Raw genomic sequence first — 27,569 nt, 5'->3', positions numbered from 1 at the left:
AAGGAACAATTGTCCTCCAGGGAGTAATCAGAAAGACCCTAAACAGTTACTTACATCTTGGTTTTATGAAGTGATTGACAGCTGTGAATAATGGTGATAGCAGCAATAGCAAATACAGACATTACAAACTAGAGGAAAATTTTATTTTATTTTTTTAAATGAATTATTGCAACCAGCTTAACAATTTGTTAGAAGGGAGCACCGGTGAGCCGTTAATACTCAGCAGTTTCATGGTGGGAAGCCTTTCCTTCATGTTTGTTATTTAGATCTATTTTCTTTTTCTCCATGGGCTCAATTAACACATAATTTGGATCACCTGCTAAACCCACTACCAAATGTACCACATACTTCACATGACAGCCTATAATTTAGAAGGAAATCCTCTGGAGATGCAATCATCATGATCTGTTAGAACATGCTACAGTTCTTCTTCCTGGTGCCTTATCCAGGGTGGTGAGGAATTGTTGATAACTCAGTGCCACTGAGAATGTCATGTACCAGATCTATTTGGTATTTAGTGGCAACAATTGGAAATAAATAGAATGCACCTCTCATGCCTAGCAGCTCTATCCTCTACCCAATTTCCTGGCAGGGTCCCCAATCTTTGCCTGGTTTATGGGGGTTCTCCTAGCCTGCTACAGAGCCAAGTCCCCAGAGGGGCCCTGAGGCTGACACCTCAGCACTGCTTCCATCAGCCCATCCTGAGAGGTTCGGTGACTCAGGCACTACCTCTGCCCAGCAAGAAACGGAGGGGTCTGTGGAGAGCAGAGCAGTGTTCAGGGCCACTGCTCACTCAGACATGGCTCACCCTGCAGCCTAGCCTGTCCTCTCGAAGTAGACTGCCATTGCATTCAGGCTACATGAGATACTACTTAAGGCTCAGGGCATAGCTCTTTCCACTCACGCATTTGTGGCCATTTTACTTCTAACACATTCTAGTCACTGAATAGGGCCACTCCGACCCATCAGATGTGGAGGGGGGTTTCCTTCACTAAATGCTAAATATTTTGGACTATCTGCTAAACCTACCATAGAGCCTGGCACCATTCTCAAGGCCCAGCCAGTAGAGCCTCTCCCCTTCCCTGGATGGATTTCCTCTCAGAAGCCCTGCTCCATTTCCTGGTTGAAGTCAGCCCAGACTGTCAGATCTGGTTTATTTTTGAGAGAGAGAAAGAGAGAGAGAGAGAGAGAGAGAGAGGTGACGATGATGATGATAAGGGGGTCAGGGCAACAAGGCCACTCCCAGGACCCTGATCTCTTTGCTCCCAAATGCCTCTGCCCTTATACAACTAGATAGATGCAGATATGTAGAGGCAATTCCAGCGAGACCCCCATGCAAACGGGTTTATTCAGAATAACCAATTGAGACATTAATTTGCCCGGGTATTGCTTCAGTGAGAGTCAAAGAAGGTGGGTATTTGTCCCTCTCCTGTCCCATGAGGCCTTTGTGTTGGACAGCTGGGCTGCCTAGTCTCCAGGGAGTTTTCCTGGCATTTGTAGCTCATGTCTATCTATAGCCAAAAGTTGCAAATGCCCAGGAGATAGCCATGTACATGCTTGCATGACACATTTTCTCCCCTCTCCCATCTAGGAAACAACCAACCCCACCCCCACATATAGAAGCACTTGGTTTCAAAGACTAGGCCAATTAAGGAAGGCTGGTTCAGGGGCAAAATGGGGAATAGCTTATTTCAGGAAGAGAAATGGGTGATTTCTTCAAGGTCAAAGGGTAGAAGAAAATGACAGTATCCACAAGTGGCATTGACGTGTGCCCCCCACACACACCGACTCTCACACAACACCCAGAGTTGGCTGGGCCTGTCTGTAAAGAAGTGCCATTGTATAAATGCCCAGGAGATGGACATTAGCTTCATAACGTGGGAGCTGCAGCCAAGATCCTACTTGGCCCAGAAAGAGTGGGCCACCCCATTCCTCTAGCCCTTTCCTCAGCAGTGACCCTAACAGTGGGTGACAAGACATGCTCTGCCTGGATCCTCTGGGATTTCCAGAGGCTCCCAGGGAGCGGTGGGGCTAACCCATATACCATCTTGATTTCTTACTACTTGTTAAGTGAGGGCTCAGTAGCTCATTCAGTTTTCTTCAGAACAAATGAAGTAGTGTGACAGTCATTATCCTGGAAAGTGTGGAGAAATTAGGGAAGATATGATATTTAACTTCACCCACCCATGGAGGTTGAATCCCAGATCAGAGAACAGCCAACATGTGCTATCACACAGTGACACAGGACCAGCTACTAGGTTCTTTTACAACCTCGTCCTATGCAACAAGTCAAAATCAGACTCTACCTTCTTGAACTCTGCTGCCTTCCTCCCTTTCTCCCTCCTTCTTGCCCAGTTAGATGGACCTCAGCTGGGCCTAGGGGAGGGTAGCTGTAGAGGCACTGGAATTAAAGAGGGAGGGGAAACATTCTGGCTTTAACTTCTTCCTCTGATCCTTCTGCCGAGTCCTGCTCAGAGTGGGTTCTCAGTGGGTCTTATGGGTGACGAATTAGCCAATTTTTCTCTTTCCATCTTTAAAACCTAAGTTGAGCTCCAAGCTCCAGAGGCCAGCCTAGGCGAAACCCATTTTCTTCCTCACATCTCCTCTCCTCACCCCCAGTCCTTTGATGGACTGTCCAGGCTGCATTAATTTATCGTTTCTCCTATGCCAATTTGTAGGAACACTTCTAGATATTCTTGATGTGGTTTGTTGTTGGTTTGTTAGTTGACTATATGCTCCATAGAGTCAAGGACCACGCCTTCTACTCCCCGACATCCCTAGCTGATGCCGGTTTAAATGCAGGTCTCTACCTCTAAAGCCCTAACCCCCACCCCAAGAGGACAGTATCTGAAACCTGGAACTCAGCCCTCACTGCCTGCCGCCTCATTCTCTTTGCCTTTACTGCTTAAAGTCAAGGTTATACCATCTCCTCATGCAGGTCTGAGAGGAGTTTGGGAAATCAAAACTGCCTTAAATCAGTATTTTGCGGAAAGAACCAAATTCAAGAATGGAAGCAGCCAACCAGCATCAGTCTATTAAGGCTCGACTTGCTTGGTTTGGTGCTATAAGTAAACAGTTTTCTCAGCTAGATAGATTTATTGCCCTGCCAAAGACCTGTGAACTCCATGAAACTCACAATCCTTTTCTGCTTTGGGGTCTCCCTAGGGGCCAAGCCCTTCATGTGAAAGAGATGAGATTATCTACTTTGCCCCCAAATCACAGTTCTAGGTTCTCTTGCCTAGTATCTTTGTTGTAGATATAACACCTTTGCTGCAAGCATTTCACCGCATAACTAATTGGCCATAAGGCAATTTTGCTGTAAAACAAACAAACAAAAAAACCCCATAAAATAACTGGTTGACAATTTGGGTTTTTTTGTTGGTTGGTTTAGTTTCATTTCTCCATTGATGAATCAACCGCCATAAAAATATGAAATAACAGTTTGGGATTATTTTGTCTGGTTTCATTTCTCCACTGATGAATCAACTGCCATAAAAAATATAAGGTAACTGGTTGACATTTTGGTTTCAACTGGTAGACAATTTGGTTTCAACTGATTGACAGTTTGGTTTCATTTCTCTGTTGATGAAGTACTCGCAGTTTTGCATTATGTAAATCTTAGCTCCACATTTCTCATAGAACTTTGGAACATTTGTCAATGGACGTGTGACACTATGCCAAGGACAGTGTAGAGGGCTTTCACAATGCAATACAAAGCTCAGTTACAACTCTGTATCCTACCGTTGGGAAACTGATACCTCTCGTGAAGGTAATGAAGAAATTTTAGCAAAAAAAAAAAAAAACAAACAAAAAAAAGTTGCTGAATGAGGAAATGAATCAACAAGCAAAAATCAAGAAAACATAATACTATGACCGAGAGACTTTGAAGACAAGTGCTTAGGTAGATGCCACAAAATAAAATCAGTGATTTGCTCAGTATTGGTATGAATCAGCACACATTTTAAATGTATTCAAATATTTTGTATTTTGCAATAAAGTCATTATTTTCTCTTTTTCAGGCAAAATGGCCTATGGCCAATTAGTTGTGCAGCAAAAATGTTTGAGGCCAAGATGTCTACAGTGACGATGCTTATGGCTAAAACACCGGACAGAATCACAGCACTCTTCTGAAGCCAGGCATCTCCTTTCTTACTGATGCAATTCTCAGCCTGAACTTTCTGGCCAACTCATTGTTCAAAACACCATGTGCTGAGGGGAGCAGTGAGTGAGTCTAAAACCATCCCCAGGCTCCCCAAAGACTTTTTCAGGGCACACCCACTGCATCCCAGGGAAGACACTGGCTGACCAGTGATTTCAGCTGTTCGATATCCTACAAGTAATAGCACATCTCACGCTGAGCAGCTCAGGACTTACCCACTGTATTCTCACTCATCAGCATTCATTAGCAGCCTTTTTCTACACCTGACCCATTCACAGCAGTAAATCCCATGTGACACTCTGTAGTCACCACACCTTTTCAAAGGTTCCCAGGCTCCCAGCAAAGGTGTCTGCTTCCTAAAACGAATTAAGCCCTCCCTCCCTTCTTATGCTGCTCAAGCCAAAGGGAGGGAGAAACTGTCAAACAAAGAAAAGAAAATGGCAAGAGAAAATTTCCCCCAGGTGGAATTCTTGTCCATGGTGCCCAGACGGACGCCCAGCCGAGTCTAGTGTGTGCAGGATTGGCTGGTGCTGCCTCACCCTCCTCCTTGCCATTCCCACCCCACAGCCCCACTCTACCGGGTACCACTTTGCCAGGCTACCTGCACTGATTCCCTCTCAGGAGACTGTGCGTCACCTGAAACATGCACTGTTTGGGCATCTTCGTGAGAGTAGTCGGAGTCCAGCCTTCCCAGGTGGAGCTACAGGACTTCTCCACTGCCAGGTTGGGTGCCTGGAATGTCATCTCTCTGCCACAACTGTTGCCACTTCGTAGTTTCTAATCTGCATGTTCTATTCCTTGTATTCTGTGCTCAATCCATTATAGCGATATTCCCTCCACCTTCTGTAGTCAGAGCTTTTAGTCTACCAAAGCTTCACCTGTTCTATGGTAATACTCCTGCATGTGCAGTTGGCAAGAGCTCAGCCCCCCTGCTCCTGGGCCTCCAGGTCAGACACAGGTCAATTCTGACCTGTTACAGTGCCCATTCTAATGGACACAATGATCGATTCCTGTTGGCGGTAATCTGGGCATTCAGGGAGGGAGGGCTATTTTCCTTCTGTGAGAACAAAAGACCTTGCAAGCCTATAGTTCCGAAGGTGGGGTGGGGTTGAGGTGGAGAATATTTACCACCATGCAGAGAGAGCCACACTGAGAATAAAACCAAGGCTGAGCAAGGTGGAGCAGAGGGCCGGAGGAAAAGTGGGATCCTGCAGATGCCACCTGAGTGTCTAAAAGGAGTCTCTCCTGGACGTTCTGGTGCCATGAGCCAATACATTTCTTCTATATTTAAGCTAACTAAAGATGGAATTTCATCACTTGCAATGACTGCCTCACTAATACATCTTCAGACCCAAACCCTGGAGTCACTTCCATATTATTCCAGGGTCTTTCAGTTGCAAGTAGCAGAAACTCAATTCAAGTTAACTTATGCCAAAAAGGGAAGAAATATTAACTTGCAAGAAAGGTTATGGCTACAACTGGCCTTAGGGACAAGAGCCTTGGGGAATCCTGGATGGCCACGTCTGCTTCTATCTGCATAGCCCCACAAGGCTGGTTCCGTAGCTGCCAGGTTCTGGACTTGGGCCCTTACAGCCTCATGAAGAGATGACCGGCTCGGGGAAGGCCTCTGGTTGTTCTGCCTCTGTCTATCCTTGGACCCATCTCTGTATCTGTGATTTGTCTCTACTGGGTCACACACCCACCCCTACAGTCAAGGAGAGTCTGTCACAAGAAGGAGGTGGCAGGGGGGGTACAAGTATTGAAACAATAGCCACCTAGACTTCCCCTCTCAGGAGTACGGAAACCCTCCCTAAATCATCCCTGATGAAGCCCATTCAGATAGCACTCCATGGGGCTCTGGGCTGCTGGCTCACCCTGGACATCTCACTAACCTGATAAAGCACCCCTGCAATTTATGTGATTGAATTTTTGGACCACACTTAGAGTGTTAAAGTCAAGTTACTTCATATTTTAAAGTTACTTTATATTTTAAAACCACAAAAACATGTATTTGCCGCTTAATTTTCATCTTTCTGTCATTTGACAGTTTCTCTTGAAGAGAGGACAAGGCACACAGTGTGTCCTCAGTCCCCGTCTGTTGCTGAGCGGTACCATGAACCAGCAAGCTGGCGCTCCCAGCCTGTGCCCCCCTTCTGCTCTAAGACCCTGCTCCATTGTCCATCTTGACGATGACTCGCCTTCCAGCCTTCAGAATGCATGTGTGCACGTGTGTGCACAGGGATGCGTGGTATGTGTGCGTGTTCCAGACGAGGAAGGGCGTGGAAGTACAGTGAAGGGCTGGCAGATCAAGACAGGTGGCAGGAGAAAGGTGTACAGCCACACTTCTGCTCACTATGCATATTGACCAATTTGTCACAGACCGAGAAGAGCTGGGAACATGGTGGCAGATTCTCATTTGTAAATACCACTCAGACATTTGGGTGGATTTTTAAAAGTCGGGAAATAGGGTCCAGAGTTTACAGACCTTGTTAGCAACCGATTTGTCTTCCTCAGTGTAGAGCCTTTAGGCAAGACTACCAAGGACTCTCCTTCCATGAGCTGATCATTCTCGCCAATAGTTCCCACACTAACATAGCGCCTGGCTAGAATACTGAAATGTTGGACAAGCTTCCTTCAAGGGAAGAAATTATAATGGATGAGGGCTGAAGTGTGTGTGTGTGTGTGTGTGTGTGTGTGTGTGTGTGTGTGTGTCAGAGGGCAATATAAAACTAATGAAAAATTATTTACAAATACTGTACAATTTAGTGACTTACTCTATTAATAGTACCAAAATAAATAATCCCTCAAGTCATTTGCAATTGTATTTATTAGGTGTCACTATTCCAAGTAAAGTAGTAATTATTTCTTTTAATGAATCATGTGTTGGTTAGTTTAATTGGCCTTCTACCTTGAAAATTTCATATCTCCTTATAATTAAAACACTTCAATTAGTTATAAAGACTTTTTATGTGATTCAAGTCTATTAATAACAATTTAATAGCCAAACTTTAAATATGTTCTCATTCTAATTACAAAACTATTTTCAAGACTTTCCTTAATAATATACAAGTCTTTATGTTAGCCAGTTATTCCTGTTGATATGAAAATATTTTAATTTTCTCTTGATAACAGCTGCTGACATAAAAAAAAAATGGGCCAGATAATTTTACTAAATAATATTTTGCCGCCTGTTGGCATACATGCAATAACTAAAGGTGGACACTAGAGGGAGGTAGACAGAGAGGGTGAGAAGGAAGGAAAAGTGGGATACAATATAGATATTGTACTGGAATGAAAAATACATTGGTTTGACCCCTTTGATGCTCATTTACTGGAGACCATACTCAGGAATCTAATTAGAAATGTGATGTGTGATTCATGTTACGTGAATTTACTTCATTTGGAAAGAGACCTGAACTCATCAGGCTTGTCTCTGAAGAAAGCTTATTATCAGGCTCCCTCTCCCACCCAGTATTGTATAATGGATTCCAATTTTCAAAATGATTTCATAGACATTATGTTATTTTGGAAGCAATTTGGTGTGGCAGAAAAAAAAACAAAATTAGACTTGAGTTAGGAAACCTGAATTGTAGTCTGGTCTCTTCCACTAGATGCCGATGACCTTGAATGAGGCACTTAACCTGTCTGGGTAGAAGCTTCCTCATATGTAACATGAAACTGTTAGAATAGATGATCTCTAAGGTCCTTTCAATTCCAAAACTCTATAATTTTATGATGTAGCCTGTGAGAGAGAACCCGTAGTGTGTGTGCGTGCGTGTGTCCTACCTTAAACAGAATTCTTTCAAATAAAAACACTATTCTGCCTTCACTGAAAGCATTTTCTCCTTCTGCCTTGGAGAAATAATGCAAAAACCAGGGAACTCCCAAGTAGGGAAACAGCCCCTCCGGGACTCAGCAAGTACCAAGATTGGGTTACAAAACCTGATGTGTATATGAAATGTTTCCATCAACTTATAAAATAAAAGTCCAATAAAAGCAGTAGCTTTTTATTATTATTTAGATTTAGATCATCCCCTGCAGTGTTGAAAACCCAAAGGCAACCTCTTGAGTTTAGTAGGATCTCGGAATGAAATGAAAACTGAACATAGCAAGAAAAATAGATGCATTAGACATCCTCATCCTACCTAAAAGGCAATTCTTGTTCTTTGTTTTGGGGGTTTCTTTAAGCCCAGCAAACAGCACAAATACTGAAAGCTCACTAGAATATTAAAGAATTCTTAAGCTGCTGATCAATTGTAACTTTTAGAATTTCTGAATTATGTTCTGTCTAAACTCTGGCCCCTCCGTGTCATTTTCATTCACTGAACACAAAGTAATCCTCAGCCCCAGACTGGAAGGAATCATTTAACTCTCTTGTCTGGGAGAGTGTGGATGGACACTCTGCTTCTCATCCATGTCTGTGCCTCATAGTTCCCAAAATTCTGTCTCAAGGGAAAAACATGCAAAAAACAGGGACTCTGGAGAGCTAGGAATGTGCATGAAGGAGGCCTACCCAAGGATAGGGGTTTCTGTTTCATGGATTCTCAGGTCAAGGCTTGGACAGGAGACCAGGGAGCCCAGAGAACCCAGGCTGAGAGAGACCATTGCAGGGTTCCCCAAAGCAGCGATGTAACCTGGTTAAGGTGAGCTCCAAAGGGCGGTTCAGTGGGTCAGTGTGACCCAATCCGGAAAGGAGAGAAAGCAGGCAAGGTTGTGCAGAGGGCATTCAGATTCCCAGTGCTGTGGCTGTGCAAGGCTTATACTGAAAGAAGGACTAGCAAGTATGCATGTGAGAAGCATCAGAAAGCGTTTCAATCAGATCCCCAGAGCCCCTTTCTCCAGACATATTCCAACTTAGGAGAAACATTTCATTCAACAATATTGGTGAAGTTCCTACTGACCCTGTTCTAGGCAATAGGGATTCATCAGCGCACAAGCCAGACAAAATCTCTGTTTCCGTGGTGCTACATCCTTGTGAGGGGAAAAACACTAATATATGAAATAAACATAATCTAATAAATATGTCAGATTCTGGAGGCAGCTGCTTTGAAAACAAAATAAGTAATATAAGGGGGATAACAATGATTGGAGATCATGGAAGTACAGTTTGAAAGAGTGGTCATGGTGGGCCTCACTGAAAAGGTGACATTTCAACAGTTTTAAAAAGGTGAGGGACAGAGCCCTGCCAGTCTGTAAGGAAGAGCATTCTAGGCAGAGGAGCAGTCAGTGCAAAGGCCCTGAGGCAGCAACAGTATGTTCGAGTGGACATACTGTATGTTCGGTGGAATGTGGCTGGAGCAGAGTGAATGAGGGGGACAGTATAAGAAAGTAAGATCAAAATGAGCAGAGAATTTGATGCCATTGTGAGGATGTTGGTTTTTACTGTGAGTAAAATGGGAAGCCACTGGAGGGTTTTGAGCAAAAGAGTGGTGTGACCTGATTTATCTTTTAATAGGATCATTCTGGCAATTGTGTTAAGATTAGCCTGAAAGGGGTATGTGTTGAGATTAGCCTGAAAAAGGCATGTAAGTCAATGTTAAATGGGACTTTCCATCTGAAATGCCCTCCAAACTGGGGAAAACTCTTAAAATCCCTTTGCCATATCTACAATGTCCCTGTTTTTTAGAGGGGTCCTCTGTGCCACAGCAGGACCATAGATCTCTTAAGAGGTGATCCTGCCGTAAGGTGAAGGAGCTCAGTTCCTTCTTGATTGCAAATGGTGTGGAAGCACCTGTGGTCCCTTCCCAAAATACTTTCTACACACTCAGCCTTCTCCAGGTCAAGCCCTGAAGCGTGTACAGTCTCAGATAGCAGCAAGCCGAGGGAAAGCAGAGGTTACTTCAACTTACAAAGCACAGCCTTCCCAAACTTAATGTGTCGTGAAGGTCCCTTTCTGCAGACCTACCTCTCTTCCCTTCTACATCCCCCACCCCCTCCATGCAGCCCTCTCCATCAGGTCCCCAGTCTATCCTCCTTTTCCTCCTCTTTCCAGTGGAAATGCCAGCCATCCCCACAGGAGGAGCTGCTGTCCCCTCAGACCCTAGCACCTCAGCCTTCAGCAAGATCCCCTCACTCATTGGTTCTTAAGCAGGGCGGGAGGATTGGGAAATGAGAAGGGGGCGGTTGGCTCAGCCACTGGGCACACTGTTGGCATTGAGTGCCTCAGGGCCAGGAATGCTAAATATCCAGCAATAGTCAGGACAGTCTGGTTCCATCCCAAAGACCAACAATCCCAATAAGGGTCACTCGAGTGTTTAAGAGTGAGAACAGAGACGAGAAGCAGACCCCAGGTTATTCCCACTAGTAAGAGTCAGAGCTGATTTTCTCACTGGTTTGCCTCAGAAGCAATCGTGTTTCTCCTACAGGAACTTTAATGGAATATGAATTGTCCTTATCAAAAACATAGACTAGTCTCATATGAGGAAGGCTTGTTCTTCCTGATAGCATGCCTCTGACCTCGACCTTGCCCTGATATCAGTAAATCCCAGCCTTTCTGCGCTAGGCGACATCCTATATAGCCCAGGACGGGCAGCACAGGTCCCAACGTTGAGCTGCCTGGTATAAATGCTGACTCTATCCCTGATTAGTAGTGTTGCCCCAAGCAGATTACATAACTCAGTTATGTTATCTGTGAAATGGGGAGAATACCAGTCCCCTGTGGATGTTGTAAAAGAACACATGTCAGGACAGAGTCTCATAGTGCTCAGGAAATTAATTCCTTCTTTGGAAAGAGGGGTGCTCCTGTTCCTCCTGCCCCCCAAAATCATAATATGTAACACAAAATATGCCTATGAATTGAGTGTGTGTATTTTTCACATTTCCTAGTTAGTGACTGGGACCCCAAACCGTAATTTAATGTGAATCTAAACAAGTTGCTCTTTTGCCAAAACTCATGGGGCTTGACAAGAGCAGATGGCTGTCAGCTGTGACACATCCCAAGAGTTACTCCATAATCACATAGCAACATTCAAGGCATTTGCAAGAATGTAATACTCAGTGCGATTTTAAGGTGATGTTGCTGTTATTGTTCTTATCTCTTCCAGCGAGTCCACCAGAGTAAAACAAGGAGCCAACTTAACTTACCTGTGAAAAGAGCAGACAAATCATCACGCCAAACCCTTGCTTTTTTTAGGCAATAGTTTTGACCTGCTGTTCCCCAAGACCTTCTTGCCAGAACTACAACCAAATAGCAAGGTTGATGGGTTTTTTTATTAGCTTTCTTGAAATTCTTCCTTGAATTACTTTGTTTTTCTTTCCATTTACTTCCTTGAACCTCTCAGGTAGAGTGGTAAAATTGCATACTTTTTTTTTTCCCCAGTGAAATCAAAATAGCTTTTAAGATATTCAAATTACAGTAGCTCTTCTCCTTTTTTACCAAGTCAGATGAGTAGATGGGAAAATGGCCTAGACATGTGTATGTGGTGTATGAATGGAGGGGAGGGGTATGTGTGTGGGGGGGGGGCATGTGGGAGGAGTGCGTGTGTGTGGCATGTATATGTATTGTGTTGTATGTATGTGTATGCTCTGTGTCTATATGTGTGGCATGTATGTGGAGGGGGTGTGTGTATGTGGGGAGAAGGGTATGTGGGGAGTGTGGTATGTGTATGGTGTGTGTATGTATGTGTGGTGTATGTATATTTGGGGGGGGTGTAACTGAGTGTCTGTGTATGTGTCTCTGTGTCTGTGTGTGTCAGGCAAGGCAGTGAGCCAGAAATGGAGAATGCAAGTCCAGCTCTGACCTGGCTTTGGTAAGAGCAGTGCCTGACCTTTCAGTGATTCACATACATTATCCCTAAACTGCACAACAACTCCACGAGAGTTTTTTACAGATAAGGAAACTGAGTCTCAGAGAGGTTAAGGGTAGGTAACATGCCCAAGGTCACACAGCCAGTAAGCAGAATGACTGGGATTCCAATCAGCCTGGATAACTCCAAAAGCAAACGCTCTTGTCATGATCTCATGTGGTTTACTAGGTAACAGTCTCGGGCAAACTAAAACATCAGTGATTTAGTCAGTATTTCTTTGCCTTTCAGGGTTTCTTTTCTTTAAATTTCTTTCTATCCATTAAATGTTCCAGTATCAACATTTAACTGTGTGAGTGGATTTAAAAGGAGGGAACCAGAGCTGGGTCTTACAATCCTGGCTATTCTGAGAACCAGTCAACAATCTTAATTCTCTACTCTGAACCTTAAGAGTGACCGAAAGATGATAAAAGGGAAAGAGAGATGGGACAACTCATACAACAAATTAAAGGAATTCTTGGAGGAAGAATTGGGCACAAAGCAATTATGTTTGGTCATATTTATTTGTAAACCAGTAGCCATGGGATATGTGCCCCAAAGAGCATGGAATAGAGAATATGTGGGAAAGGATAATGAAGGAAAGAAGTCTGAGCTGAAATGAATGGGATTAGAAACAAAATGGCTGTCAACTACCAGATGCTTGACAGACTCACAGAGGCCATTTGACCTCAAGTCTCCCTCAGGTGAAAAGCTGAGGCTATCCTGGCCCCATTAATTCATTCAAACACCAGATCTGAGATTTGGTTCATAGTGCATCTTTGGAAGAAATACCATCAGTAAAGAAAAGAGCATCAACTGCTGCAACTCTCCTGCTCTATTCTTTCCAGCTCTGCCACACAGGTGGTCCCTTGGCTTGAGAGACCCTGGAACCATCCTGACTGAGGGGACACAGGCCCAGGGGACAGCATATGTGAATAGACATTGAAAGGACTTAAAACATCCATGCAGAAAGAAAAAGGAGGCAGTAGATACAGCTTCAAGTTCTAAGAGGCAGGAAGCATTATAATCTGTTACTATTGAGTGAAAGAACACATGCAAGAGAGTATTGAAAACTACTTTGAACGTGGTAGAAATGCAAGATAGGATTCTTTTCCCCAAAGAAATCCATAGTTTGGTTCAGTTCATTTATTCATTCAACAAATATTTATGACTGCCTACTATGCTAAGTATGATTTCAAAGCTGGACATACAATGGTGAACAAGAACTGCTCCCTGTTCTTTATGGAACTGATATGTCAGCTGGAAGAGAGAGAATATAAGTAAACACATAAATAAGATAATTCCAGCTTGTATAAGTGCCATGAAGGGAAAAGAAAGCAGGGTGACGTGCAGGAGAGCAAACAGAGGAGGGAGAAGACAAGCTCCTTCCAATGGGGTCTCTAGACAGTCAGTGGGTTCGAACCCCAGCTCCTCCACTTGCCTTTGATAAGTTACTCTTCCATGCCTTGGTTTCCTCATCTCTAATACAAGCTACCGTGTTCCCCTGAAAATAAGACCTACTCAGAAAATAAGCCCCAGTTATGATCGTCAGCCAGACAGACGCGTTTAGTACATTATGACGATGTTCCAGAAGAAGATGACATGACTGTATTTGAATAAATGTAGATTGTTGTACATGAAAAAATAAGAAATCCCCTGAAAATATGCCCTAATGAGTCTTTTGGAGCAAAAATTAATATGAGACCTGGTCTTATTTTCGGGGAAACACGGTAATAATGCTTGCTTTGCAGATCGCTTGAGAGATGGAAAGAGATAAGTAGGGGAAACACGGGCAAATAGTAAGGTCTCAAAAAGGAGTGACGATGGGATTCTTAGTAGCAAACAGAATTCACTCCCACAGTTTAAGCAGCAAAGGAATTTCATAAAGGAGAGCTCAGGGAATACATAGGAGGGCCAGATAATGAAGTTTGCATCCTGGAGTAGTGCGCAATTGCACCTCTAGACTGCTCCAGCAGAAATCCTCTCTCGGCAGCCATCTTGGCTGAGCTAGGCTGTAGTCTGCCACCCTTGGGAGCTCCATCACTGTGACTTCTGAAAGCAGGATGTCTCTCTACCCATTTGCCAGACTAGAGTCCTCACAGCACCTCCTTCCTCACATTCCAAATGTGTCTCATATGGGTATATGTCTGATTGACAGATGGTAAGTCCTGTCTAAAAATCTGATTCCTGGGCGGCTAGTGAAGTGGGTTTATGGTTTCAACCTAAGGAGGCAGGTCTCATAATATGGGAAATTCTTCAAGCATAGGAAGGGTGATCAGCAGTGCTTGGTGCTATGTATCTCAAGTGTCCATGGTATAGAGCAAAAAACCACATGAGTGGTTCAACATAATCCATGCCCAAAACTACTCCTTCTCTCTCCTCAGAAAACAAATCAGCACACAGAGAGATCATCTATCTCTTCTTCAGAAGTTATTAAAGAAAGGTGGAATGGGAAGGGGGAAAACAACAATGAGATATCATTTTGCACCATCATATCAGCAAGACATGAAAGTCTAACAATACCATGCATCGATGAGCATGTGGAGAAAAGAACATTGTCATATGATACTAATAGGAGTGTGGATTGATGCAGCCATTTGGGCATGCAATTCAGAAATAACCAAGGAAATTAAAGACATTCATGCCCTCTGACCCAGAAATCCACTCCTAGAGAAATTCTCCAATGTGTACACGTAAAGAGGCACATATAAGGACACTCCCTTCAGCACTGTTGATAATACTAAAAACTGGAAATAACCAGGATGTACCTCAATCAGAAAATGGATAAATAAACTGTGGTTTATCAAATAGTGGAATACTATGCAGCAGTTACAATAAGTGAACTCTAACGACGTACAGCAACATGACAGATGTTGCTATCCATACCTGATACATGAAAAACTGAGTAAAATACAAGACACAGAAGGAAAAAAAGAAAAGCAAGGTCTGACAGCAATTAAATAAAACTTTAAAATGGAAACCACGGCAATCACACGTTGGTGAATACATTTAAATGAAAGTGTAAGTCACACCTGGGGGTGATGTATTCCACAGTCAGATGGTATGTCCCTCTGGGGAGAGAGGGAAGAAAATTGAAGGAGAGCATCAATTACATATGAAATATGATATCTACGTAAACATGCTTCTGTGTGCAATTAAAATGTTTCACAACTTTTAAAAAACTGAAAAACAGGAGGATTTGAAATTGCTCAAGTTTGCGTAGAAACTCTGACTCTTCCGCTTCCTAGAAAAAAACTGTAAACCAATCCGAGCCTCATCTGGAAATCGGGGCTAATAATACCTATTAGGCTGAACCTTGTGCAATTGTCTCTTTTCCAGAACAAAGGCAGTAGCACATCAGGAGTTTCATAGGTTCCATCTCATTTTACCCAGGAGAGCTGTGGTAAAGGAAAGGACATGTGTAAAGGGCCACTACTTTGGCACTCAGTAGACCATGATCCTTAGGAAAAGCTGAGATGTGTTACTGGAAGGTTTGGGTAAAGGAGCAAAGGAGGAGCTAGATAGCCTCTTAAGATCTGCTCATCTCAGGTAGCCAGGAGCCTATCAGGTGGACCCAGAATTACCCAAATCATTGGAATATGGGCTCTGAGATGAGGGAAAGATACTTGCTGGTATCAATTCTTTCAGCACAGCATTTCCAACATCATTTCAAAAAAGAGTGTGGGTCAAGGGAGGCCTTTTAAAGACAAATGAGGCTTTCTCTGGCTGGTGCCAGATGGAGAGGCCAGCAGAGACACATCTGTTTGGCTCAAGTGCAGGGCAGCAGCAGCCAGGGACCAGACTGTGATTTCAAAGCCAATCAACTTGGCCAACCTGCAAAAAGGGCTCTGATAAGCCCTCCACCAACCTTAAGGAGAATAGACTGGCAACTTCTCCATAGAATCAGCCTTCAAAACATTGAATGTACGTCTTCATTATACCCAAGACTGAACAAATTGTCTGGTAAATGCTTGTAGTGGGTGCCAGAAATGGCAGTGTGTGGGTTTTTTTGTTTTTGAGGGTTTTGTTTTTTGTTTTCTGGGTTATTTAAGGTGGGGACGGCAGGAAAAAGCTGAAAACGATTAATGATCAAAGCCTAGAAAAAAACAGTCCAGCCAATTTGTGCTGATTTTCTTCTGCCTGAAAATGAGGAAAACCCGTGGATTATTCAAGCTAAATTGATGTTTTTGCAGCAAAGGAAATGAAAGGTGCTTAATTCTTATATACACTCTCAGAGGTCCATTACCAAGCTGTCACCCCCATCAGCCAAGCCAGTTGGTTTTCCTTGGGCTCTGCTGTCTATGCTCACACAAATATGCTCCCAGCCATATGTCAGACCTTGGGCAACTGGCTGGTCGGGTTGTTTAAGAGGAGAAAATAGAGTTGTGAAAGAGCTGAAAAAAATAATCTGGACAGAAAAATCAACACCTGTGGTCTTTGCAATTTAACAATTAAACAATTTAAGTTGTTCTCCTCGAGTTGCAATTTTTCTGGCCCTAGCCTTGAAATAGTATTGAAAGGTTTATCCAGAGTCAAAACAACTCTGGTGACGGAACTCAAAATTCTTGGGCAGGTACTTAACCCCCTGAGTCCCAGTTTCTTCATCCATCAACCAGGGACACATGTAAAACAGGGACAAAACTTTACTCAGAGAGTTGTAATGAGGATTCTGAGTCACAGAAGATACATGAGTGACACAGATTGGATGTTCCATAAATATGATTCTTTTCTTCCTGGCATTTGTGCGAAGAGATAATCTTCATGTATATGACCCACAGTACATAATGAGTTCAGGAAATGGATAAAGATACAAGAAAATGTGTAGCATGCAATAGCAACTGGGCTTTGTTAACGACTTAATTCTTTCTACTTTCACCAAATGACTGTAAGTGTAATGTCCTTTCATACTCAGAAACCAAAGACTGTACCCAATAAAATCAGTGCACAAATGAAATACAAATTTTGCACAAATGAGGTAGCTCTTCAAATCACATGTGAACTGTCCAAGTGAAGAGCAGGAACAAGTAAGCAGCAAAGCCCCCACAAGACCCTATTTTCTGGTAAGTCAATGCCTTTTAATTCCAGCTGTTGTTGCTGAAAGCTTGTTTGAAAGGGAAGGACAAAAAAACAACTATAGAGGAAGGATGTTTGCACAATGAGAAAGGTTGTCCAGGCAGCACTCAGCTGTGAATACTTGTTTCCCCAGAAGCCCTTTCACCAGCAAAGGCTGCACAGGATGCATTTGCATTCAAGGAGAGCTGCCCCTCCAGCATCTCCCAAATTGCCCAGATGGGTACTCATAGGGAATGCAAACTTAAAATAAGAGCTCTAGAAAATCAATTGCATTCTACAATGGGCATGTATTTCTTTTGTAATCAGAAGACAATAGATCTCACAAAAAAGAAATAAAGAAAGCCAAATTGATTAAGGCTATACCACGGAGGCAGAAGTCTGTGTATATTGAAGCCTCATCTTTACAAACAGTTGTGGACAGAGAGACTGAGAATACACAACAATCCTACAAATTTTAATGTAGGGGAGCAACCAATATAGTGCTGAAGAGCAGAGGCTGGCAAGGGACATGGGTCAGCATAGAACATCAACAAACAACAGGACTAAAGAGAAGACAAATGGAGAAGAGATTTGGAACCAGAAGGATACTGCTTAGCACTACTACACCTCTAGAGAACAGAGGAAATTTGTGGTCATCAACAGAACTGCCCTATACAGATAACACTTATAAACCAAAATATCCCTAGGTCCTGTCTTAAGCAAGATCACTGCAATAGCTTGAAATATGTCCTCCAGATCAATTTCCACCAGCTACCCAGTTGCACGATCTTAGCCCTTTGCCTTCTTGCATCTCTTTAAGATTATCTCCAAAGGGATGGAGTACCTATGGATCATATAGCATTTCCATTTATAATCAGTCTCTTCCCTGATCCAGGCTCTGTCCACTCTCCTCCACTGTCTGCTGTCATTCTGCTGGCCCTTGTTAGTGACACATGCCTAGCGCACCTCATGCTACCAAGTTGCCTATCTGGATATTTCACATGGCCATTGCCATGGCCAGTTGCCTCCAGAAGGCTACTCTGCTCTGCTCTGTGGAAGATCACCTGCCATAGTTCTAGACCACTGATGTTCCTCACACTAGGCCCAGGCCACCCACCCCAGAGCCCTATCCCTTGACCTCCAAACCGCTTCAGAGTCTGCTCCACCCAACACTGGTCCTGACCTTGACCTCCACAACCCCACTGCTTGCCTGGGTTGCCAGCCAGTAAGGAAACATTGCCCCCTTTCTTGCTCAGCACTTTCTGAGGGGTTCCCAAAGTAGATTTGCTCAGACTTCCAGTCATAGGGTTCTTTCTATGTCATCATACAATCTTCTTCCTGCAGGAATGTCTCCTATACAGATTGGGGTAAACAAAGATGAAAAAAATAAAAGCACCCTACCCTAAAGAGGTCTACAGTGTAGTGGAAGAAACAGACACTCAAGTAACCGAGTATGCTACCAAGTAAGTGTCCATTGCAGCATAAACAAAGTTGACATATCAGTACTTAGGCTAAATACATACATAGGAAGTATGACAATTAACTTCTCAAACTTGTTGCAATGATGTTGCTAACCTTTTTTGATATCAGAGGAATTATTCATTACAAATTTGTACCAACTGGACAAACAGTTAACCAAGTTGACTATTTGGAAGTGCTGAAAAGGCTGCGTGAAAATGTTAGATGACCTGAACTTTTCGCCAACAATTCATGGCTCTGGCATCACGACAATGCACCAGCTCCCATGGCACTGTCTGTGAGGGAGTTTTTAGCCAGTAAACAAATAACTGTATTGGAACACCCTCCCTACTCACCTGATCTGGCCCCCAATGACTTCTTTTTTTACCCAAAGATAAAGGAAATATTGAAAGGTAAACATTTGGATGACATTCAGGACATCAAGGTAATACGATGACAGCTCTGATGGCCATTCCAGAAAGAGTTCCAAAATTGCCTTGAAGGGTGACTAGGCGCTGGCATCAGTGCATCGCTTCCCCAGGGGAGGACTTCGAAGGTGACCGTAGTGATATTCAGCAATGAGGTATGGAGCACTTTTTCTAGGATGAGTTTGAGGACTTAACTGTCAGGCGTTTTACATGTACACATACACGCATAAACTAAAGCAAAGCTCAGTGCCGTCCTTCAGTCTTTGCGTTGGATCCCGTCTGTCAGCACATCCTGTCTTGTCAGCCTCCATTCTTGTCCAGGCCACCATCCCCTCCTGCTTCTGCCCATGGCCCCTCTAATCCATCTGCAACCAGCACCCAAAGGGATCCTGTCTAGTTGAGTTGGATCATGTCACTGCTGTGCTCAGAGCCCTCGGATGCTCCCACCTCACACCCCCTCACTCTGACACCCCACGTGCCCTGAGTCTTTTTTTCTTTAACTTCATCGTCTGTGGCTCAGCCCTCAGCTACTGCCCCAGAGCCTCGGCACTGGCTGCTGGGCGCTCTGACCAGATAACTTCGCTCATTCTCCTTGGGTATTTGGTCAAGAATTGCCTCTATGCCCATCTTGTCTAAAGCCTCTCCGTCCCCGCAAACATGTATTACTGTCTATATTACGTATTTATCTTGTTTGTTGTCTGCCGCCCCTCACTAGAATGTAAGCTCTACAAGAGCAGGGGCTTTTGTCAGTTTTATTCACTATGTGTACCCAGTACTTGGTACGTAATCATTGAATGAATGGAAAAGGAGGGGGGGACATTTCAGTTGGTTCTTGAAGGATGTGGAGATAAAAGTGTCTGATACTCACACAGCTGCACACCATTATCAGTTTGTTCTTCAGGGGAAAGGGCCCAGAGGCTGCGTTTAGTACTCTGGTCAGCTTTCCACAGTCCAGAATCTGACCCTCAATCTGTTAAACCAGAAACACAATTTGCACCTTCTCTAAGGAATCAGTCTCACAGTGACCAAATTATGAAATCAGAAAAACCATTTACTTCCTTACAATGCAAAAAAACAAAACACCCTCTTATTTAGATGGAAAAAGTCTATGAACGTGATCTGTACATTCACTTCCCCTGGAAAGACCCACTTGGAAATCCACGATAATCAGAAGGCAGCTAATGAAATGAAATTAAGGAACGTGAGCAGAAACAAATGTGTAGTTGTCATCGGGTTTAGATGGCCTGATATAGAAGTACCATTAGACTTCCTATGGTTGCGTGTGACAGAAAACCCAACCCCACCAGCCTAAGCAAAAGGGGGATCTGCTGGTTCACACCACTGAGAAAGCCAGAAGTAGCTGACGTCAGCCGTGGCTTAATGCAAGAGTTTAAAGGGATTCGGTTTCTCTCTTTACATCTCTTGCCCCTGCTCCCTCATGATTGACTCCATTCTCAGACAAATTCTCTCCACACGACGGCAAGTTGGCTGCAGCAGCTCCAGCCTCACACTTACAACCCCCAAACTAGGTAAGGATGCAGCCTCTTCTCTAGCAGATCTGCAAAAGGCCTAAGATTCACACGCTGTCACCAGGGGAATGAAGCATGCTGATTAGCTTAGGCTTATCCCGTATTCCAGCTCCTGAATTGGGAGTCAGACCGCACCTAAAATATGTGGCCTTAAATTGAAGGAGGGTGAATCTCAATCATTAATGAGGGCTCTTAATGAAAATGGGATGAGCAGATACTACAAGGAAAAATTAAAAATTTCCCCTGCAGCCTACAGCTTGCTGTGACATGTTCTTGTCAGTGGTGTGGGGACACTCACAGTTGGGTGGATGTGCCTTCTGCCTGCCCAGTCTCCACATTATGCATTCCCGGGTGTCTACTGGCCAAAACTCCCTCTTCCCTCGTCAGTGCATGGAAGTACCCTCATTTTTCTGGGGCTCCACTGCTGACTAACCCCAGCTAACACATTCAGTCAATTACAACCAAGGCCCGCTGGTTGGGAACTCTTCATTCTCTCTCCTATAGACGACTTCACGTGCTCTAATTCAAGGTCACTCAAGTACTTTATGGGAAGAATAAATTTGTCCCCTATTGAGAACTGGAGGCATAGTCTGAGGCAAACCCTGCAGACACATTTTCTTTAAAGTTTTACATTCCACCTTAATTTTTAATATAGATTTTGCATTCTATTCTGTAGTATTTTACTTACCTTCCAGTAAAAACGGAATCTCCAGGAACATATGCCATGTCCGCATACTGCTCACCTGAATTATCGTATAGACTTGGATGGCATGCCATCCGTGAAACACATAATCTGTCTCCTACATGTAGACCAACATGTAGAAGCAACGAGTTTGGTCTGGGATGCTTGGGATACGAGGTTTGTATGGGACATGCAAGGGAACCTGTCTAGTAGGCAACTGGAGAGATACGGGCACGTAGCTCAGGAAGGAGGTGGGAATTGGAGATAGAAGTTCAGGCAACATCAGCATGACGTGATGGCACAGCCAAGGTGGGGTTGCCCGGGGACCATGAGGAGAGAAGAGACAGGTCTGAGGGTGGAGCTCTGAGTGCAACCCACGCAGCTGAGTGATGGAGAAGGACATGAGACCAGGTGGATAGAATCACGACTATCTGCCAAAAGGCAAATAAAGCCTCAAAGACTCTAAGCAAGTACCCAATAGAGCCAAATCAAGTTTCGGTGCTGGATAATTTGAGGGTTCCTGAGCCAGTGCAAAGCACTAGCCCACACTGAGGCTAACCTAACAAACCAGGATTTACAACCTGCTCAGCACAGAACTTGCAGCACTCGTTCACCCCTGTCACCATGCAGTGCTAGGCTGGCAGGACCACTTGGCATGACCTCCAGTCCTCAGGGTTGCAGGTGCACTGCCACAGAGGGGCCAGCTTAGCTTGCACAGGTGGGCAGAGCTGCTTGTGGGAGGCAAGTCCCTGAGGGTCCTCTCTGCTGGCCTCACACTATTTGTCATCTGCTCCTCATTTGCCTGGATCAAAGGCCCAGAAAACAGGAGGGAAGATCAGGGTAGGTTGCTGTCTGCACTACTGTTTGCTAAAGAACCATCTTTTTAGAGATATCTGTCTGCTTGTGAATTGTTGGACTGAACAAGTGACTGAGGCTTTTTTACTTTTTAGATCCTCTGCAGAAGTGACCGTCACCAAGGTATTTATAATGGAGTCTATTGCCAGCAAGGCTTCAAACCTTCCTTATGACTGAGGTTCCTTATGAACCTCTAGAAGAAGAGGAACAGACAAAGATTCCACATGCACCGTGAGCCGGCCCATATTAAACACTGCACACACAGCACCTCATTTCCTCTGTAGAATGACCTGCGTAGCAGGTGCTGCCATTACATTCATTTTACAGACAAGGAACCAGGACTCAGAGAACTAGTAAGTGGAGAGCTACATCCGACATTTTTCAGTTTTCAATAACTACTTCAGAGTTGACAAATCTCTTCTCCATAGAATATTTCCTTTAGACTCAGAGACTCACACTGACTGAGAATCAACCCCATTTTACAAATAAGAAAACTGAGACCCTGAACATTTAAGTGACTTGTCCAAGATCTGAAGGTTGGGGCCCCTGGCCTCCAAGTTCAGTGTTCTTTTCGCCATACTTCCTATCCACGCCTGCTTCCTATCCATTTCAAAAGAAAGCCTAGAAGATACAAACAGGTGATTTTCCCATCACTGATGAACAATTTTCTAAAGCAGAGGCCTCTTTCTTGACTTATTAGGGGATCTCAAAATCTGCCAAGTCCCAGGGTGAATTATGTGAAGTCGGAATTACAAGAGAGCATTGATATGGGGGAGATGACTTCTCTGGGTTTAATGAAGCCCATGCCACCTCCTTTCCTCATCAGCCACCCTGGACCTCTGCTTCTAAGGGACCTGACAAGGCTGCCATCTTGGCTGCTCCCTTTGTGTCCTTAAACCTCAAGCTTCATGAACTTGGCTCCTTACAACACTTCTTTTCCTACCCTCACAAACCATTCTGTCATTCATTCAACAATTAGCCATGGAACACTCTCTGGATCCTGTGTGATTTGCATTAGATTCTCATCTAACTTACCTTTATTGTTTTTATTACCTGCCTCATGCTCAGATGTCCTTCCCCAGCATGAGAACAAGGGGTTTTATCTTGCTTCTCTCTGTAACCCTTCATGGGTCCACACTTAAAGGATTTTTAAAATCGATATAGCCAAAAGTCAGATTGATATATATTTTTTTTACTATAATACCCATTCCTTACCAAAAATATCTTTTTTGGTGTTAAATGAGTTTCAATAACTTGTCAGGGGGAGATGCTGGCAATTTCCCTTATGACTCTCTTTCCCATGGAAGTCTCCTCTGCAAGCAGGTTGTCATAATATTGTCCCACAGAGAAGCATCTGGTCCGCCATAAGTTCTGAGCTACCTTGCTCCCTTTTGTTAAGCACTGGCCAGTAGAGAATAGTAGGTTGTTTAGTACATTAGTGAGATCTTTAGTTTACTACTTAGAATAATAACTATAATAATAATGTCAAGTATTTATAACTTTTCATTTTTCAAAGTAGCAATTGGATTTTAGAGCTGGAAAGGGCCTAGAGATTGAGCCAAATTCTTTCATTTACAGATGAAGAAACAGATAAAGCTCCGAGCACCTGATCTCCTGGGTGACCCTCACAATACTCCTTGTGGGTGGGCCACTTCCCATTTCACAGATAAAGGAACAGATACAGAAAGTGACTAGTCTCAGGCGACTCAGCCAATTCAGTGCAGTGCTGGGCTCAGACTCCCAGTTTCCCGATCCCACTGGACTGGTACTCTTTTCCCTCAGCTACAGGTTTTCTCCCTTGGCCAATGAACCATTGAAAGAGGTATTTAAGAAACTGAGTCATCTGTGACATTGGATCTTGGATCTTGACCTGTCCCAGTATGAGCCCTGCTCCAAAGTTCTCCCTGCTCCAGGGGGTTGCATTGTCTCTGCTCTCAATGACAGCTTCCTTTCCTTCACAGTCTGCCTTGAGTTCTAAAGTATGGAAACCCCAATACCTTAATCATCTGTTAGAGACAATTTTGAGCTGAGAACTGAGTAGTTTTCTACCACCTTAATGACAAGTACACATCTGAAGCTCCCGATAGCAGCAATTCCCATAAATTGGAAGATATTTTAGCTCTAAGTGAGGGGAATCATTATGCAGCCTTGTATGGCCCTGTTTGTCTGGAGCAGCTAATGAGGATCAGAGACTAATCAGGAAGTGCACCCAGCTAGGCCTCCAAGGACAGCCACCCAATCATGAGGGCACCCCCTGGTGGAAAGGTACAAAGGACTTGCGTTCTGTCATGCAAGGACTCTGGTCCCACTCCCCGCACCAGAACGCAGGATATGGTGAGGCCAAAAAAGGACACCAACGGAGCCATAGATAGGGGAGTCACACCACTATATTCTCTCTGGCAGCTGGGTTGGAAACACAGGAAGCAGGAGCCACACGATGCGCAATCTGCCATCCGTTTTTCTGCCAACCAACCAAGCAACGTAGCCATGGCAGTTATATCAGTGGCTAATGGCTAACCAGTAACAGCTGATGGCCATCTACTACCCAAGCCAGCACCTTTCCACATGAGGCTGAGAGCCAGGAAACTGCTCTCTGGGACTCAGTCCCCCCACTTTCCTTGAGTACAAAGGCAAAGCCCATGAGGACAAAGGATGTTGAACTTCAAGAACAACTCCCCAGCCTCTTCTCAGGCAAGTCTGTGTTGACAGCTGCTTCCCAAGGGCCACAACTGCAGTGGAAGAGCCAGAATGATTCCACAGCAAGTATTTATCATGGGCTCTCACTTTCCATAGATGAGTCAAGAAAAATCTATGATCTAGGTTTCAGCTCAAAGAACTTACATCTTGTTGGAAATTCAAGAGGTAGAACTCTGCTATCATTTTTGTCTTTCTGGCATCCAGTTCCCTTCCTTTTAGTAACAACACCTTGATTTTCCTCAAAGGTCCTCCACACTTCATTCAGTCCAAGTGATTCGGCTCCCACCTCTTAGGCTTTCCAACCTAGACACCTGAAAAGCATTCACTGAGTCCTTTAAGACCCAGATAAACTATCTTCTTCCTCTTCTAGAAAGCCTTTCTTGACTCTGAAAAGCAGTTGTCCCCTTTCTCCTGTGACATCCCTCACGTCTATCTCTGCATTCATCACACTGTACCACAACTCTGTGTATATGTGTCAGTCTTCCTGTCCACACTCTGGTCTTTTAAGAGCTAGGGGTGTCTTTTAATTATTTTCATATCAGCAGCTTCTAGCACAGTGTCTGACACATGGAAGGTGCTCAGTAAATGTTGGATGGAGTAATGAATGACAAGATTAACTCATAAACTATAAATATTCATGTAAGTGCCATATGGGAAGATCAGATCCCCCAGGCTTGTGGATACTTTATCAGCCTTGAATGCCACAAACTATGACCTGCTGAGGCTTTATTGCATTCGTTTGTGAGGCAAGAGAAACCCTATCTGACAGATACTTCTACTCGTATATCAGGCAGACAGTGCAAGATTAAACAATCAACCCTGGCGTGCACCTGTAGTGACCCTGAGGCCTGGCTACATCTGGCACTAAGGGGCCAAGTGAGAGAGCTGCAGCCCTAAAATGGAATGTTCCTCAAGGTCTCATCCTGGGTCAGGTCTGGGCTGTGGAAAGGAACATGAAGAGGAAGAGGGTTACACATCTGCCCTAAATTTTTTTGGTATCTGGTTTATAAAAATAAAATATTTGCCTGAGGCAACAGAGGACCACCAGGCTATGTGAAGCTGCTGCTGAAAAACAAAATACTTTGCTATAAGAAATAGTTACACCATTAAAGAGATTCTGAGCAATACAGGGCATTTCTCCCCTTGTAAAATGCATGAACTCAATCAATAAAAATTCTTCCTCCACATCTTAGCAGCCCCAGTATAACCTTGCCGCAATGGAAAAATTTCACCTTTGGTAGGAAGGAGGTGAACTCAGTCATGTTCTCAAGATATGCAAATTCCAACTGAGGTGTAGTTTTTCTTCCCCTTTCCACTCCCCTCCCCCAATTTAGAAGAAAACTAAAACAGGCCTTCACACTTACCTCTCATGTACAGACTCACCCAGAGCAACTTCCCATCCAGCAAACTCCACTCATGACTCTTTGTTCAACCTTGCCTCAATATCCTCATCTATAAAACAAGCCTAATAGACTGGCGGGCTTCCAGTCAAGATGGAGGAGCAAGTAAACACTCTGCTTGCCTCCTTCCACGAACACACCAAAATTACAACTAAACTACAGAAAACCATCAACAAGAATTGCCTGAAATCTAGCTGAACAGAAGTCCTATAACGAAGGATAAACAGAAGAAGTCACATCAAGCCTGGTAGACGTGTTAGAGATGAGGAACAGGCTGGTCCCACACCCAAGTGTGACAGTTAAAATTTGGGAGGAATACCTCAGCTATAGAAGTTCCCTCTAAGGAGCAAAGGGTCCCAGCCCCACACCAGACTTCCCAGCCCAGGGTTCCAATGCCAGAAAGATAATTTCTGTCGATGAAGACCAATGGAGATTAAGGCTGAGTGAGACAGAGGATAGCTAGAATTTCAGGTGTTTCTTTTAAAGGGCCCACACGTGGACTTACTCACTAATGGACTCACTCACTCTGAGCTCCATCACTGGGGCAGCATCAGGGAAAAACATCCCTTGAAAAGCATCAAGGAAATACAGGGAAGAACTGAATTGTACTGGAGGAGTAGCTTTCTCCCAGATAGTAGTGCTGGCAGAAGCCATTGTTCCTTTGTTGCTCCTTCCCCCAAACCAGCCTGCGTGGGCAGACTGGTGCCATGTCTGGGTCTCCATCAATCTGGCTAACATTGTTTGCTCCACTCTGGTGATTCCCTGAGATCCTGCATCACCCAATTTTCAGACCCACCCAAGCCAGTTCCAGTGCCTTTTCCATACAAACAGTTGGTCTTGGCTCATGCTGCAGACTTCCTAAGATCGCAAAGGTTCACAAACCCCAAACAAGCAGCATCTGTCCTCATTGTGCCCCGTACTTCTTACTAAGTAGCCCCAAGCCTGGCTCTAGTGACAGCCAGCCTCAGTTTGCAGCTTAGCCTTTTCCAGGCACCTCCTAGCCCAGCACAAGGGACAAGCATCTGAAGATCACTTTGTAGCTCATACCAAATGGCCCTGCAAAGGGCACAGGCAGCAGCTGACCTTGGGCTCCACCAGAACTGCTCACAAGAGGCCCCAGAACCAACACAGCCAGTGGCCAGCTTCAGATCACACCGGAGCACCATTCAACCACCTCCACAAATAACATACCCAAAAGGCAGCCTGGGAAGGCACCAGGGCCCCACTAAAGTAAATCCTGCTCCATAGGGTCAGTCACTGAGCAACAGCTCCTCCACTGTAGTCACAGCTGGTTCTCACAACCAATCAGCCTGAGGGTCAATCTCTCCCACTGATATGCAAACAACAATCAAGGCTCAACTACAACAAGAGGGCACATACAACCCATACAAAGTACACACCTGGAGCACCTAGCTCAGGTGACCAAGGAGACTGTACCACTGGGCCCCATAGGACACATACTACATAAGGCCACTCTACCAAGATTGGGAAACATCTCTGCCTGATACATAGGAACAAACACAGGGAG

This window comes from Rhinolophus hipposideros, assembly GCF_964194185.1.
Source record: "Rhinolophus hipposideros genome assembly, chromosome: 5".
Taxonomy (NCBI): Eukaryota; Metazoa; Chordata; class Mammalia; order Chiroptera; family Rhinolophidae; genus Rhinolophus; species Rhinolophus hipposideros.
This window is presented reverse-complemented; position numbering follows the sequence as displayed.